The sequence below is a fragment of the Canis lupus genome, chromosome 10 (assembly GCF_003254725.2).
Source record: "Canis lupus dingo isolate Sandy chromosome 10, ASM325472v2, whole genome shotgun sequence".
Taxonomy (NCBI): domain Eukaryota; kingdom Metazoa; phylum Chordata; class Mammalia; order Carnivora; family Canidae; genus Canis; species Canis lupus.
In genome coordinates this window covers 27,029,313-27,046,143 of record NC_064252.1, presented here as the reverse complement: position 1 = coordinate 27,046,143, position 16,831 = coordinate 27,029,313, and the positions used below count along the sequence as shown (strand labels likewise).

Genomic DNA, 16,831 nt, shown 5'->3' with positions numbered 1-16,831 from the left:
GGCATTCTTGGAAGCCATTTACGTCAGTTGCGCAGACCGGCACATGTTGCAGTCCGTAGAAGAAAAATAAAGTACGAAGCGGGCGTAGAGTGCTCGCGCCACCTGAACTAGAACGTGGGGTGGGGTGAGGGGAAGAGCCTCCGGTGCGACGTAACATTCTTTGCGTCGTTACCCGGCCCACTATTGCGAAGATGCGCAGTGTGCGTAACGCATTCTGTTTGGAGAATAGAAGATTTTGCCGGGTTCCGAACGCGGGACGGAACACGGGCCTCCTTGTGCAAGTTGGTTTGCAGACACAATAACCGTCCTCCATATTGCAGTCGTGAAGTGTCAGGGTTTCCCGGCGCCTTGGGTCCAGGCGGGTCTTCAGGGTTCCTGGATGGCGCCCCTGGGTCGCTCCGCCGGCCTGGGCCTGCCGTCACCGGCCGCGCGCCCCGGCGCCATTTTCTTTCGGTTGCCTCTCGCTGCGCTGTTGCCGGCAGCCATGATGGATGCTCCTTGTCGGTTCTCTCGGGAGGTGGTCGGCGGACGAGGTCCCAGTCAGGTTAAAGCACTCCCTGCTACGCTTGGTTCACACCGAAGTGCGTTTTCTGAGCAGAATATTCACGGTCGGGGGCTGAGCGCAGTTGGCTAACAAAGAACCAACACGCAGGTGGAGCCCCTGTTGAGGAAGACTCCCGGGTCCCATGGTCTCCGTTCGTCGGCGCTGCCTCGGGAGGTCCTGGCAGGCCCTCAGCGCCCTCCCCGGGCGAGGACGGTTAAAAGCCGTGGCCTTTCGACACAGAGAAGGTGAAGGCCTGAGCACGTGTTTTTAACCAGGCCGGAGCATGTTCCTCTCAGTTCCTTCCACGCTGGTTTCCAACTTCCTGCCTCCTCCCTCAGACTGAGCTTGACGGTCTCACAAACCTGGCCAGACAGCGTCACAGAATTGTTGAGCTGCTAAGGCCCTCGCGAGCTGCTCATCTGATGTCTCTTTTGTTTATTTCTACAGATGGGGGAGGGGGGCGGGGGCGCGGGATTCGAGGTCCTTCATTGTGGGGGCTGTTGTCTCTTGGTTGTAAATGTTTCCCAAATTATGACAAAAGGAGCTCAAGGAAAGGAGCTTGGTGACAAGCCGTTCAGAGGTCCTTGGGGCCGTAGCGCAGATGGACAATTGGAACCACTGGACCTGTGCTGAACACTGCATCAGCCCAGCACTGTGCTAGGCACTGGGGCAGAGGGCACTGGACACGTGAGTTCCTGCCCTCATGGGCTTTATACCACAATGGGGGGAATAAAACAATGAATCTTTATGTTATTTAAAGATTGCTAACTAAAAAATAAAGATTGCTGATTAAAATAGAAAAAGCGAGGAAAGGGGATAGTGTTTCTGTGTCTGTGGGGGAGGGGAGTGTATGGATGTCACGGTGTTACATGGGGTGACCTGGGGGAAGGCCTCTCTAATTCAGTGACATCTGAGCAGCGACCTAAAGGGAGGGAGTTAGCTTTGCTGGCAGAGGAAGGAACACATGCAAAGGCCGTGGCGGGCTGTAATGAGGAAAGACGGGAGAGATTTGAAGGATTTGTAGGCTGCTGTAAGGACTTTGTTTTTTCCTTTCTGTAAAATGGAAATCTCTATAAAGTTTTTAGAGTGACATAATAAAAGGGCCCCTATGACTACAGAATAGAGAATAAATTGAGAGTGAGTTGGGGCAAAAGCAGGTAGACTAATTAGGAAGCTAGTGCACTAGTTTAGGCAAGAGATGATGGGGTTCGGTGCAGACTAATAGCAAGGGGTAAAGGAGACATGGTCTAATTGAAAATGTAGCTAATGATTTGCTAATGGGTGGGATATGAAGGTAAGTCTCAAAGATAAACCTTGTAGGAGTGACAAAACAAGCTCCTGTGATTTAGACTGTACAGGCACTTAAGGAATAATTCAGACTGTTTTGCCTATTTAGCAGATAGGCTAATTAAATCTGAGGCTCTCTTTATAAATAATTTATAAATTAAGTTAGGTCCACTGAAACCCTCCCTCTGTTTTGTCGAGGAAAAATCATATTTTGCTACTAGATCAGGTCCCTATCTATAGCATCTCATAGCTCCTTTGTCTTCATAAGGCTTTTCACAGTATGTAATTATATATTTGTATCATTATCAGGTTAATAACACCTCCCCAAAAAGGTGAACTTTTAGTTTTCCTATGGCAGGCTTTTTTTTTTTTTTTTTTTTAATAACGTGAATCCACAGTATGCATTTCTCATTCTTGATATGTTTTCTCACCAAAGATGGTTGAAGCTTATTACATTTTTTCAAAATACAGGGAAAGATTTTCATTAAATAGAGCTGTCAGAGAACCTAGGAATTTTGTTAGTAACAGGCAAGACTGTTGGGAAAAAGGAACTATGCTTTGCTCACTTCATCTTTTTTCTGAAAACCTAAGCACTTACCATATGATCCAGCAATTGTGCTCCTTAGTATTTAATGTAAGATTTGAAAACTTACATACAGACAAAAACCGGCACATGGGTGTTTATAGTAGCTTTACTCATAATTACCTAAACTTGGAAGGCACCAAGATATTCTTCAATAGGTGAACAGATAAACTATGGTACATCAAGGGAAGGGAAATACTATTCAGCACTAAAAAGAAATGAGCTATCAAGCTTTAAAAAGACACTGAGGAATCTTAACTGTGTATTACTAAGTGAAAAAAGTCAATCTAAAAAAGGCTACATACTGTATGATTCTAACTACATAACATTTTGGAAAAGGCAAAACTATGGGGACAATAAATTGATCCATGATTGCCAGGGAGGTTAGCAGGGAGGGAGTGATGAATAGATGGAGTACAGAGGATTTTTTAGGACAGTGAAACTATTCTGTATGGTACCATGATGGTGAATACATATCGTTATACATGTATCCAAACCCAGAGAAGGAACCATAATGTAAACTATGGACTTCAGGTGATAATGATATGCCAGTGTAGGTTCATCAATTGTAATAAATGTGGAGAGTGTTGATAATGGCTCTGCATTGATGTGGGAAACAAAGGCGAAAGATTAGGTTTTCTTACTGCGTACAGCCCACTGACAAGTCCTTGAAACAGGCAGAGTGACATTCCTCTAGGAACTCAGCTGCCTCGATGTTAATACTTTGCTAAGGGCAAAAGGCAATCTTAGCCCAATCTTCAGGATCCTGTAAGTCTATTTAACATATAAAAATTTCTTTGAAACTTCCTTGATCTCTAAACCCCCCCAAGGTATGTTGGCAATCATCCCCCAAGCATATGGCCCACTGATATACATCTGAAGGGTCTCATGACTAAGGTTTTATTAGTAATAAATCACCTTTTCCTAACAATAGCTGGCTCCCTCAAAATCCTGGAAACCTTGCTTCTGAAATTCCTTAGAGACTTACGCTCTCCCTAACCCCCTCCCAACTTGAAAGTATATCATGGGCCACTCCTCACAACCCTAGTGCAGAGCCCATGGGTCCTGTCCTTGTGCTTTAATAAAACTACCATTTTGCATCAAAAACATCTCAAGAATTCTTTCTTAGCCATTGGCTCCAAACCCCAACATCTTTCCTATATCATGCATGTGAGGGGCAGGAGTTATATAGGAAATCTCTGTACTTTTCTTTTCAATTTTTTTGTAAACCTAAAACTTCTCTAAAAAAAATAAATAAATAAAGCCTTACCACTAAGACTGATGGCTATTGAATACTCATGCTGGGATCCCTGGGTGGCGCAGCGGTTTGGCGCCTGCCTTTGGCCCAGGGCGCGATCCTGGAGACCTGGGATCGAATCCCACGTCAGGCTCCCGGTGCATGGAGCCTGCTTCTCCCTCTGCCTGTGTCTCTGCCTCTCTCTCTCTCTCTGTGCGACTATCATAAAAAAAAAAAAAAAAAAAAATGAATACTCATGCTTACTGTATCCTATTCTCATCTGTAAGTGAGGTAACAGTACTTCATAAGATTTTAGAAGGAACGAATGAAAATACTACTCAAGAGCGGTGCCTGGCACATAGCACTAAATGAATATTACCTGTTATTATCTCTCCACTCTCTTGGATGAGAAAGCTGAGGCTTAGAAAGGCTACATCACTCACCCAGGGTGACACAGCAATTGGCCGAGCTGGGACTCAAAACTAGATGTGCTAGCAATGTTTTCACATGGTACTATTGACATTTTGGGCCAGATAATTTGTTGTGAAGATTATCTTATGCATTGTAAGATGTTTTGTAGCATTCTGGACTCTACCAACTACATGCCAATGGAATCTCTTCCTCCTAGTTGTGACAACAAAATGTCACAAGACATCTCAGAGGGAACATTGAGATGACTCTAATTGAGAACTGCTGCTCAAGAAACCCTATGCTATACTACCTCCCCATGGGATCACAGGACGATTATCATTCTCTTTCAACTGTCAAGTTTTTCTGCAAATTTGGTTTACCTTCTATCTGCCAACAGTATCAATGCTGTTTTTCATTTTATCTGTTCTATTATTGCAGTAAAATTTATATTCAAGACTCAATTTCCAACCATTAAGAGAATTATTAAGAGAATTATTTCTTTTGTTTAGATTTTAAAACCATAGGTTTTTGTTTTTAAGCTATTTTGCTGTCAACCACCTATGCTAAGTTCTGTACATACATTCTCTCATCTCAGTGTTACAACTCTGCAATTTCATAGTTCTTAAACTCCCCAAATGTGAAATATAGTTGCCTCTGCTTTCTGCTTTGGTAGGACTAAGATTAGTTTTTTGATAGCATGGTTCATTGTAGTTTAGGTTTAAGAGGTTGAGAATACTGACATTCTTAAGTCAACAAGGTAACCTAAAGAAGTTGCCTTCAAACTATGGTATATGAGGGACACATTGGAACAGAGCTTTTAGGAAATCTATTTTCAAAACATAAACTTTCATATATACTCTTTTCTAAAATTCATAAAATGGATAAATTTAAGATGTCACCTATTTTACAAACAAAAAGAATATTTCTCTTCTATCTAAAATCTTACTATGGACTTTGCCATGTATGTTCAAATCTCAGAGGTGCTGAATACAGGGACAATTAGAAATGATCTAGAAGTGAGAAAAGGAAATGATTCTAATGAATTGGTAACACCTTTTTGCAAATTAGGAGAATTCCAGTTATTTGCTTTCAACAAAATGGAAAGAGAACCATGTGGAATTTTCAGTCAGTAAATCATTAAAAATAACTTGAGATAGATCATGAGATTTTTGGCATATAACTTGGAAGGAGATTAAAGAATTGAATGACATTACTGTAACAAAGCTCTTTTCTATTCCCACCTACTAAATTATGTGATTAAAGTTTCTCAGCACTTACAGCTATAAAAAAGGAGGGGGGAAAAAGAATAGTCGAAAGTAATATTATTCCATGGATACAGGATCTATTTCTTAATCTACATCTATCTTATTAAAAGATACATTCCCAGGGTATCTGGCTGGCTCAGTAGGAAAAGCATGTGACTCTTGGTCTTGAGGTTGTGTGTTCAAGGGTGTTTGTCTCTAGAGATTCCTTAAATAAATAAGTAAACTTTAAAAAAATAAAAAGATATTCCCAATAAAAAATGTCTATGTCTAATAGTTATTAAGTTTTACTTTTTTATTTTTTTTAAAGATTTTATTTACTTATTCATGAGAAACAGAGAAAGAGAGAGAGGCAGAGGGAAAGCAGATTCCATGCAGGAAGCCCGATGTGGGACTCGATCCTTGGTCTCTAGGATCACGCCCTGGGCTGAAGGCAGTGCTAAACCGCTGAGCCACCCAAGCTGCACAGTTTTTAAGTTTTAATATATTTATGTTACTTTGCTTGTGTTCTAAAAATAATTATAATGATAACTTAATCCAGAAATTTTATTTTTATTTATTTTTTAAAGATTTTATTTATTTATTCATGAGAGACATACAGAGAGAGAGGCAGAGACATAGGCAGAGGGAGAAGCAGGCTCCATGCAGGGAGCCCGATGTGGGACTCGATCATGGGTCTCCAGGATCACACCCTGGGCTGAAGGCAGACACCCAACTGCTGAGCCACCCTGGTGTCCCTAATCCAGAAATTTTAATATGTAGAGCCTTATGATCATAGGAAATGAGATAAAATATTTTAATATTTGTGTCACAATTCTGTGTGACAGAAATAAAATTAAATGACAAATAAGACATTCAATATAAAAATATGGGATAAAATTCTGGAAAGAAAATAATTCAAAGAGAAAACAGAATCATATAAAATGTCCAACATCTCACTACCTCCCTGCTTCAGCAAATCTCTAGTCTTTACCTACATTTAAAATATTTATTTATGCCAACTTTTGTGATTTTTTTGTTAACCCCTATTCATACATATGAATAGAAAAACTCAAGGTCTACTTCTGTCCTCTCCTTGCTTGGAAACTTAGAGACGTGATCTCCTGTCTGTCCTTTGGCATTTGGAGGCATTAATCACCACCTGGAAACAATATTTTTTCTGTTCTCTTGATAGATAATGGGGGCAGCTGTTTGGTTCCTCCCTTTAGCACAGCATGCAAGCAAGCTGAGGAGGAAGAGAGTTGAGACTATACACTCAGCTCACTAGGGGTGACATAGTCAAGAATTAAAGAGAATGACTCACAAGCATAGAGATTAACAGTGTTACTGCATCTTAAAGACTCTAAATGAGAAAGGGGGGATTATAATTAACAAGGTGTGACGAATACTACACTTGCATACACAAATGCACAGGATGATACATCCACCCTGCCCTTTGCCTCAGCAAATTTACCTTCCTAATTAGGGTGGGACAAGAAAAATTCTTTTGGTGACAGAAAAAATTGTTATAATTCCCTAGCAGCCTTCCAAGTCAAGGGATCCTAGTAGCTGAAGGCTCTTTGGTTTGTTGAATATAAATGAATTTAAAGACAGTGTTAAATGATGTGTATGGAGTGCAAAATCTGAGAAGCCAGAGAAAGTAAACATGTTTTACATGGGGGAAGAGGAGGAGGAGGCAATAAGGCAATGTTTTACCTTCAGAAGAAATCAGTAATGTTCTCTAGTGCTCAGTAGAGGGTGTTTGTAACGGAGGTGCCATTAAGATGCCGCAGACTACTGAATTCCTCTTCAAGATGGATAATGGTTGAGAATAGACACCATCAGGATGGATGCAGCCACATGGGAGGTAACTGATTCCCAGTCCAGAGAAAATTCTGAGATGTTCTAATAGATTGTAAGGCACAGGGATGTAATTTTCTTTAGATTCCTGGTTCCCCAAATTCTCTGTTACTCTTTACTCCCACAGTCTCTGTTCTCCACCATGCCCACTGTTGCAAAGGTTGCAGCCAATCCCAGGCTTTTCAGCAATTGAAGTCCAGGTAAGGCTGACATTATGGGCTCCTCTTTGCATGCTAGCAATAGAAAAAGACTATCACAGGCTTGGACTGACCACAGACTTACTGACCAAGTCCATTCCCGTGGTAGCTTTTTAGTTCTGGAGAAGCATAAAACTGACCGAAGTGGGATCCCTGGGTGGCGCAGCGGTTTGGCACCTGCCTTTGGCCCAGGGCGTGATCCTGGAGACCCAGGATCGAATCCCACGTCGGGCTTCCGGTGCATGGAGCCTGCTTCTCCCTCTGCCTGTGTCTCTGCCTCTCTCTCTCTCTCTCTGTTACTATCATAAATAAAAAAAAAAAAAAAAAAAAAAACTGACCCAAGCAAACTTTTGGGTTCCTGTGGTCAAGGACCATCTACCATGTTACGTGCTGGACCCCAATCTCTGAGCTCTCCTGGGTGTGGCTCAAAGGTTAAAGATCAGACCTGCCAGAGTTGTGTGACTGGCACCGCTGGTGCTTGGGAGGCCCTGACAGTCTCTAGAACCACAGCAGGGCCTCGATTTTCCTGGGAAATACAAATCTGAGGAAAAGGTGGTTGGCAATCTTGGTTTACTTTTGACAAATCCGAGAGAGGAAAAGTCAGCCTTCATAGGCCGAAAGGAAGGGTGTAGGTATATGCTAAGGCAGTTGAGCAGAAGGTAGAGGGGCCAGTTCATGTTTTCAAACAGATTCCTCAAAAAAGGCTCCCTTTTTTTCTGCCCTCTGTGTTCTCCAGACAGATACAGGGATGTTGATCAGGTATGGAGCTCATTGGAGACTCTGAGAGGAGAGTTGGCAACATCCTGCTGAGCAACAGAATGGAAAGGAGGAGAATTGACCAGAAAGTATACAATTATGTTCTTTAATTATATATTTAAAATTGCATTTTAGAAATACAATTGTACTTTAGAAATACAGACTTAATAATGTGAAGAAAAACAGGCTGGCACCAAAAATGAGAACATAAGGACAAAGACAGTGAAAACATCGATGGGTCAGTTAAACACCAACTGGTGTCTCAAAGGTATTATATAATGAGAAAGAAAGCTCTGGTGTTTACATAATTTTGATCACAGAGGCAAAATATAGTTTGCACACACTTGGAGGAAAATCAACTTCACATCAGGGTTATCACTTAGGAAGGACTATGTCAAATAAGGACACCAAGTCTAAACACACACACACACACACACACAAACACATGCTACCTGATCTGGGGGTGGTTCAGATTGGTACTGGAGTCAAAAGGGACTTTTGTATAAATATCTAAATCTAGGCATATATGTTTGAAAATTTACAGGAGTACTGCAGGCTTGTTGTGTCCACCTAAATGGACTCCTGCACAAAGTAAATAAGTCAGTGTAAATAGATTCACATGACATTACCTCCTTTACTGGAATTGTTGTAAAGACCAGTTCTTAGATTCAGAAATGTGGGAGTTGACTCCCTTGACAGTACTTGTGAATTGAATTGAGGTCATAGTGTTCTGGACAGGCTTTTTGCTCTCTGCCAAAGAGTGAAACTGCTTGAGGAAGGGGGTAGTAGGAAGGGTGGCAAAGCAGCCATCCAAGAGCTACCCAAGGTAGAGGGTGCTTTGTCAAAACAATGTGAATCTCCAGGCTGCCTGGCAGGTCTTAGTACGTGCCCCAAACCTGGTCAGGTTAATCCCAGACAAGCCAGTTCCCTTAGTCAGTACTCTCATAGTTACCTGTACTTTTGCTTTGTAGCTCTTAGCCACATTTATAGTTATTTGGATGATTTTCCCTACAAGTCTACACATCAGGAACTGTCTTATTTTTTTTTTTAATTTTTAAAAATTTTTTATTTATTTATGATAGTCACACACACACACACACACACACACAGAGAGAGAGAGGCAGAGGCACAGACAGAGTGAGAAGCAGGCTCCATGCACCGGGAGCCCGACGTGGGACTCGATCCCGGGTCTCCAGGATCGCGCCCCGGGGCCAAAGGCAGGCGCCAAACCGCTGCGCCACCCAGGGATCCCAGGAACTGTCTTTAATTAATCATTCCTGTATCTGCTATACTTGGCAACTAACTGGTGTCTCAGTATTGGTGGAATACAAGGCAGTATGCTTTATTTTTTTTTAATATTTTATTTATTTATTCATGAGAAACAGAGAAAGGCAGAGACACAGGCAGAGGAAGAAGCAGGCTCCAAGCAGGAAGCCCAATGTGGGACTCAATTCCAGGTCTCCAGGATCACACCCTGGGCTGAAGGCGGCCCTAAACCGCTGAGCCACCCAGGCTGCCCACAAGGCAGTATGCTTTATAACTTAGAGATGCACATATATGTAATGTAAGAAAAAAGAAATGTATAGGAGTGTTTGACAACAAATTCAGAAAAATGATTAATTCTGTAGAGGAGGAAAGAGATTCAATCCTAGAGGATACTCAGGGGTCTTCAATTGTATTGGTAATGTTTCATTTCATGATTATCAACTGCATTATTTTTATACCTTTTTGTCTTAAATACTCTTTATTTAAAATATACATATGAGTGAATGAATGAGGATGAATGTAGTGTGCTGTCAGCAGCCATTAATAATTCAAGTTTATATTCAAACAACCTTATTCTTTTTTTTGTTCTGAGATACAGCTTCTTTTTGAAAAATTTTTTTAAATCTTCTTTTTTTTTTTTTTAAGATTTTATTTATTTATTCATGATAGATACACGAGAGAGAGAGGCAGAGGCGGAGACACAGGCAGAGGGAGAAGCAGGCTCCATGCAGGGAGCCCGATGTGGGACTCGATCCCGGGTCTCCAGGATCACGCCCTGGGCTGAAGGCGGCGCTAAACCACTGAGCCACCCAGGCTGCCCTTAAATTTTTTTTTAATTTAAATTCAATTTAATTAACATATATTGTATTATTAATTTTAGGGGTAGAATTTAGTGATTCATCAGTTGCATATAATACCCAGTGCTCATTATATCAAATGTTTCCATAATGCCCATCACCCAGTTGTCCTATTCCCCCCACCCATATCCTCTCCAGCAACCTTCAATTTGTTCCCTAGAGTTAAGAGTCTCTTATGGTTTGTCTCCCTATCTATTTTTGTCTTATTTTATTTTTCCTTCCCTTCCCCTATGTTCATCTATGTTGTTTCTTAAATTCTACATGAGTGAAGTCATATATTTGTCATTCTCTGACTTATTTCGCTTAGCATAATACCCTCTAGTTCCATCCACGTTGTTGCAAATGGCAAGATTTCATTCTTTTTGATAGTTGAATAGTATTCCATTATGTGTCTGCATGTATATGTCCTACCTCCTCTTTATCCATTCATTTGTCAATGGACATCGAGCTCTTTCCATAGTTTGGCTATTGTGGACATCAAGCAACCTTATTCTGATTCCATGTTTATCAAGCAACCTTAGCTTCATTTGAACTTGCTCACTGAGGCAATGGGTAGTTCAGGTCAATCTTTATATCTGATCAGCTTGCCATTATAGTCCATTCTTCAATATCACTAGCATTCTGGTATACTCCACTTGGCAGTTTGTGTGCTTATTCAGACAGAGCCATTTCTCTAGAAATTAGTCAATGCTGGAAGAACTAAACACATTGAAGATGAAGGCAGAAGGCCTGACCCTGAGGCATGGAACATTCACTACTGTATGAAACCTCTTGGGAAAGTTCCAACTAGCTTTCCCAGGTTGAAACCCCTTTCTCTGTGTCTGCCTTTAGACTTACATAGTCTTAAAAATGTTATTTAAATATTTAAATCATGTGTTGTTATTGAACTTTATAATAGCTTGTGTTTCATGTCCCTGGTCATATTGTAACCTCTTGAAGATGAATTCTCCCTACCTACAAAGGCCCAACATAGTATCCTGTAGAGTATTATTACATTGATGACTTCCAAGTAACCATAGCTTCTGGCTAACAAGCTCCTATGTAGTCCCCTCACAATGAATCTGGGCTTGGCACACGACTTGCTTCGGCCAATGGGACATTAGCAAGCATGAGATAAGTAGAGGCTTGATAAGTGCTTGCCTTCCTGGAACCCAGCTACCATGTAGAAGCTCAGGCTAGACTACTGAATGATAACAGAGAGAAGTCCCGCCCTTTTATCTATCCTGAGAAGACCCCAGACATATGGGTGAGGCCATCTTAGACCCTCCAGCCAACCCATGAGCTGAAGGCAGCTGTGTGGGTTGATTCTTTGCTCTTTTATCTAGATGTTGTCATGTTAGGATGTGAAGGAAAATTGCTGTAGCCATCTTTTGACCATGAGGGAGCTTTTGGAGAACAAATCAGCAGTGAGGATGGGAAAGTGAAAAAATAGAAAGAACCTGGGCCCTTTATGACATTATATAGTTGCTATTAACTTAACTATTATATAAATTATATTAATGAACCAACTAGTTAATTAGTTAATTGATTAAGGTCAACTTCTGGACTTTTTTATTATATGAGATGGCTTATTTCCTCATTGTTTAAGTTCTTTGAGTTGGGTTTTCTGTTCCTTGCAGCTGAAGGCATTCTTTTTTTTTTTTTTTTCTTTCTTTCTTTTTAAAGTAATCTCTACATCCAATGTGGGGCTCAAACTTACCACCTTGAGGTCAAGGGTCGAATACTCTACCCACTGAACCAGCCAGGTGTTCTGCAGCTGAAGGCATTCTAACTGATATACTCCTTAATCAGCTCTACTGGGACAAATAGAAAACCCCTGAAATGCTCTGCATTGTCTTTAACAGACCTTCAATGAGTTTGTCTTTGTGAGGAAGTAAAAGACTTTGCGGTAGACTGCTAGTTGCTTACCCAACAACTGTTCTCCCTTTTCCCCTTAATTATAGAACTCAAAATTCTAGCTGGGCATATTGCTGTCTAGAACAAAAGACTAGTTCCCTACTTCTTTGTGTGTAGATATGGCTGTATAACTGAGTTCAAGCCAATGAGATACAAGCAGAAGTGTGTGGGAGGGCTGCTTCACAGGGGCTGACTCAGCTGGAAGGAACCCTTTTTTTTTCTGCCCTTCTGCCTTTCATCTTTCTTCCTCCAGCTTGGTTTCTCTAACAAGAGTTCCAAGCACTATCTTAGGGCATAAAGTGACCTTGAGCATGGAAGCCAAGCTAGGATGGTCAAGACAGAAACCTGATGACAAAGTAGGGTCCCATAGAATCTCTGGACTGCCTGGCTTCAGATGGCTTGTCAACGAGAGATATATACCTTGATTTTGTTTAAGACACTGCTATTTTCAGGTTGTTTTTTTTTTTTATATTCAGTCAAGTAAAATCCCAACTTTCTTCTAAAATATTAAAGACTGAGACACCTAGGTGGCTCAGTCAGTTAAGTGTCTGCTCTCAGCTCAGGTCTTGATCTCAAGGTCATGAGTTCAAGCTCCACATTGGCCTCTACTGGGATAGAGTATATGAAGAGTATGAATAATAAGGAATCTCTCATTTGAGTGTTAAGCAAGCTCTCCCTGGCTTCCTTTTTCTCCATTTCCCTGAAACAGCATTTGGGAATCACTTTCTCTGTGCCTTGTTTGGAGTTCTAGATTGCAAGTAGTATAGTACAACTCTGGCTAACTGAAACAAAGGAAAATCTGTCAGAAGGACATTAGGAGTCACTGAATTGACAGGAGGCTGGAAAACCACCCAGGAAATGGACAGGAGTTTGAGCAACACTGCAGTTAAGAAATCAGAAACCTGCAGTCTAACAGCAGGAACAGACTGCCAGGTCACCGCCGCTGCTGCTGGCCCTGCTGCCCTGCTGTCACTGCACAAATGAGTGGCTTCTAATTCATGTTTTAATCTTTGCAACTGTCACTCAGTATCCAACGTCTCAGAATAGGCTACATGAATTGGGAAGTTATAGCTCTTTAATTATTTTAAAGATTTTATTTATTTATTTGAGAGAGTGAGTGAGTGAGAGAGAGATGAGAGAGCAGAGGGGTAAAGGGAGAAGCAGACTCCCCACTGAGCAAGGAGCCCGATATGGGCTCCAGAACCCTGCAATCATGACCTGAGCCAAAGGCAGATACTTAACTGACTGAGCTACCCAGGTGTCTTGAGAGAGAACTCTTTAAAAGAAAACCAGGATGTTATTATAACAGAGAAATGGAAACTTCACAATAAAAAAATTATAAACATTCACTATATCCAAGCCAGAGTCAGGTGAAGACAACGTGACTGGGTGTGGCTTGGTGTCCAAGGTCCTAATCCCTCTTTATGCCCTGAAAGATATCCTTTCTCAGGTGTCTAAGTTATTGTATTCCCTATTTTTGGCCTGGCAACCCTATTCTGATCTCCTGGCTTTCTATTCTTGTTTTTTCTTTGATCTTTAAGGAATGATTGAACAGGAAAGGTAGAAAGGGATGGTAGAGATATTCTATTTCAACCTCTTCATTTTCTAAAAAGATACTAGATTTCCTTAGACCTTGATTTACATGTTTCTGACTATAGCCAGTATTGAGTACAGATTGTATCTTCTGCATTGTGATGCTTGTTAGGGGATGTCATCAGAAGACATGAATTCCTGTTGACCTGTGAGGTAGGCTCAGACAATTGGAGCTCCTTGCCCCCTCCCCTTTCCTTGGAGTATGGGTTTTGCTTGTCTTTCCCATTTTTCCAAGGACATAGCCTTGAGATAGTGGTGTGGTATTGAAAAATACCTGCACAGTATACATGACTCAGTGCAGTTAAGGCCTCTACATATACTTTTAAAATTTGGTGGGTGGGTGCAGAGATCTACTGCTGCTGCCCAAGACAAGCCTCATATGTAAGTTCCCTTTGCTGAGCAAAATGGCCACCCACCAAGAGAGTGGCCTGCCTCTTTCTTCAGTCTCTCTCTGCCCTCCATCTATGGGGGCTGATTTCAGACTATCCCTGGAAAGCTCCTGAGGAGGTTATGGGCCAACAGTGATTGACCCTTGGCTGTACCTGATTCTTACTAACTGCTGTGGGTTCCTGTCCCCACTAAAATGCATACACTGAAGTCCCAAACCCTAATATCTCAGAATGTGACCTTATGTGGGAATAAAGTAATTATAGATATAATTAGTTAAATTGAGGTCATACTAGAATAGGGTAAACATCTAATCCAACATGACTGGTATCCTTATAAAAAGGTGAAATTTGAACACACGTACATACAGTAAAAATATCGTGTGAAGATGAAGGCAGAAACAGGGTGATTCTTCTACAAGTCAAGGAATACTGAATGAAGGTCACCAGAAAACCAGCAGAAGCTAGGGAAGTGGCATGGAACAGATTCTCCCTCGTAGACCTCAGGAGGAACCAATCTTGACCTTGGACTTCTAGCCTCCAGAACTGTGAGGCAATAAAATTCTATTATTTAAGCCATCCAATTTATGGTACTTGATTATGGCAGTCCTAACAAACTAATACACTAACCTCTCCAGGTCAAAGGCCTAATCTCTATTTGACACTTCCTTATTCCTAATCATGATACAAACATAATCTCCCCTCATAGGTTAGAGAACTTTGTCAATAGTCACCTGTGACTCTTGTTTTCATTCAGTCTCATACCAATTCTTTTTTTGTTTTTTTTACAGATTTTATTTATTTGAGAGAGAGAGATTGAGAGCCAACACAAGCAGTGGGATGGGCAAGGGGAGATGGAGAACCAGGCTCCCCACTGAGCAGGGAGCCCGACGTGTGGCTCAATCTCAGGACCCTAGGATCATGACCTGAGCCAAAGGCAGATGCTCAACTGCTGAGCCACCCAGGTATCCCACTCCTCACACCAATTCTTAACTGCCTTTTTGAAATATCTATTTCACTGCTACTCCAGTCCAATTCCTTATCATCTCACAATTATTGTAACTATTTCCTAATTTGTCTCTGTGATGCCAATGTTATTTCCTTTATTTTTTTTCTGTGTCTCCATCAGGTTAATCCTTCAGCTTCCCCATGCCAACAACTTCTGATCAGAGCACACCTACAGTCTTTCCTTTTTTCTACTATAAAGCTTTCCCATTCCTCTGCCTGCCTTTGAGTCTCAAAAAGCAAATAAAGGTCACTGACTCTCTTGCTGTAGCAAACTCTGAATAAATAGCCTCTGTTCTCATTTTGTTTTTTCCCACAAAATGAATAATCTATGGAGGAAAAGGCATGCTTTTTCTAGTGGGTTTTCTAACTTAGTGGGATGTAAGCCTGGAGCTGTAAGCAGCATTTTGGTTACTATGTGGGGAAAGCCTGTCTGAGAACAATAGCAGCATGGAAATGATCAGAAAAGGAAAAGGAGGCAGGGAGAGCAAGTCCTGATGATGCTGTTTGAGATCTTGGCTCCATCTGTGGCTAAAGTCAGCACTACTTTTGGACTTTGAATTTCATGAGCCAATAAATTCCTATCTTCCATGTGCTACTTTGAGTTTCTGTGGCTTGTAACCAAGAGTCCAGACCAATAAAAGCTCTTTTTTGAGCTCTTCTGTCCCCTTTAGATAAGAAGTGAGAGCAGTTTCTATAGTCAGGTGGAGAGGGAGGACTGGAAAACCCCAGCAAAGTGAACCCTGGCCTAGCAGAGTTCCACTGGCACTGCACAATCTGCTGTGCTATCCCGAAGTTGGGCCCCAAGGTTACAGCTTCTTAGTTCACCATCTTCAGTTCTCAGCTACTGTTCTCCAAAGCAGAACACACAGAGTAGCTGGACCCAGAGAAGTTTCTGGCTTCAGCTACATGCCATATTACAACTAGCCTCACGGAACTGTAGGCCCTTGTATCAGGCCCTGACATCCAAACCTACTGCCCACCTCTTGGTAAATTCTCATTGGTGAGGAGGTTACTCAGTTTAATCCAGAAAATTTTTCTGAATCTCAAATCTTGGGACTTCTATTTCCTTTCCTACCCAAAGGCTCTGGGCTCCTAGTATTCCACATACCAGGGAATCTTTAGTTGTTGCTCAGTTTCTATCAAGTAAAATCTTCCCTTAGGAAGGACAAAAGCATGCATTTTTATTTGGATACCAGAAGAAGTCATTTAGATGACTTTGTTGAATACAGAAAATCTGATCCTAGATGACTTTATCTATGGTTATTCAAAAAAAGCAACTTCTGTGGTATAAAATAAGTAAAAAGAAAAAAAAAAAGCTCTTATTTCCCAGTACCCAACACTGAACAATTTCTACTTGTCAGGCTGGTCTCTTGTTTCCAAATTCAGCTTCTCTGCCTTTGCACATGCTGTCCCACTGTTTAACCTTTCCTCTCCCATTTTTGGAATCCTCTAATCCAAGCCCACACTACTGATTAATTAATTATATAATCATTTGCTCTCTTTTATAAATATTAGTATTTTCTCTTAACTAGTGTACACGTTCTTTGAGGGCAGGAACCATACTTTCCTTATATATTCTTTAGCTCCAAGCATTGCTGAGTGAATGAGAATGGATAATCAAATACCTTTTGTAACAAATGGTACTTTCAATACTTCCATTTTTATACAAGGTGATGCAACAAAAGACATGAAATCTTTTTGAGGTCTAT

The 16,831-nt window shown here is 41.2% G+C and overlaps 1 long non-coding RNA gene across 3 annotated transcripts; it reads left to right on the top strand.

Moving 5' to 3' along the window:
- Nucleotides 1-117: 117 nt before the first annotated feature.
- On the top strand, nt 118-15,381 carry LOC112668056 (uncharacterized). Of its 3 annotated transcripts, none has more exons than XR_007413455.1 (5): nt 118-1,231; nt 7,291-7,363; nt 8,097-8,205; nt 14,906-15,079; nt 15,244-15,381. It is a non-coding gene; the product is annotated as an uncharacterized LOC112668056 (long non-coding RNA). The 3 variants fall into 3 exon arrangements; XR_007413454.1 differs by having other exon boundaries at nt 118-1,574; XR_003141425.3 differs by lacking the exon at nt 118-1,231 and adding an exon at nt 1,586-1,838.
- The last annotated feature ends 1,450 nt before the right edge of the window (nt 15,382-16,831 follow it).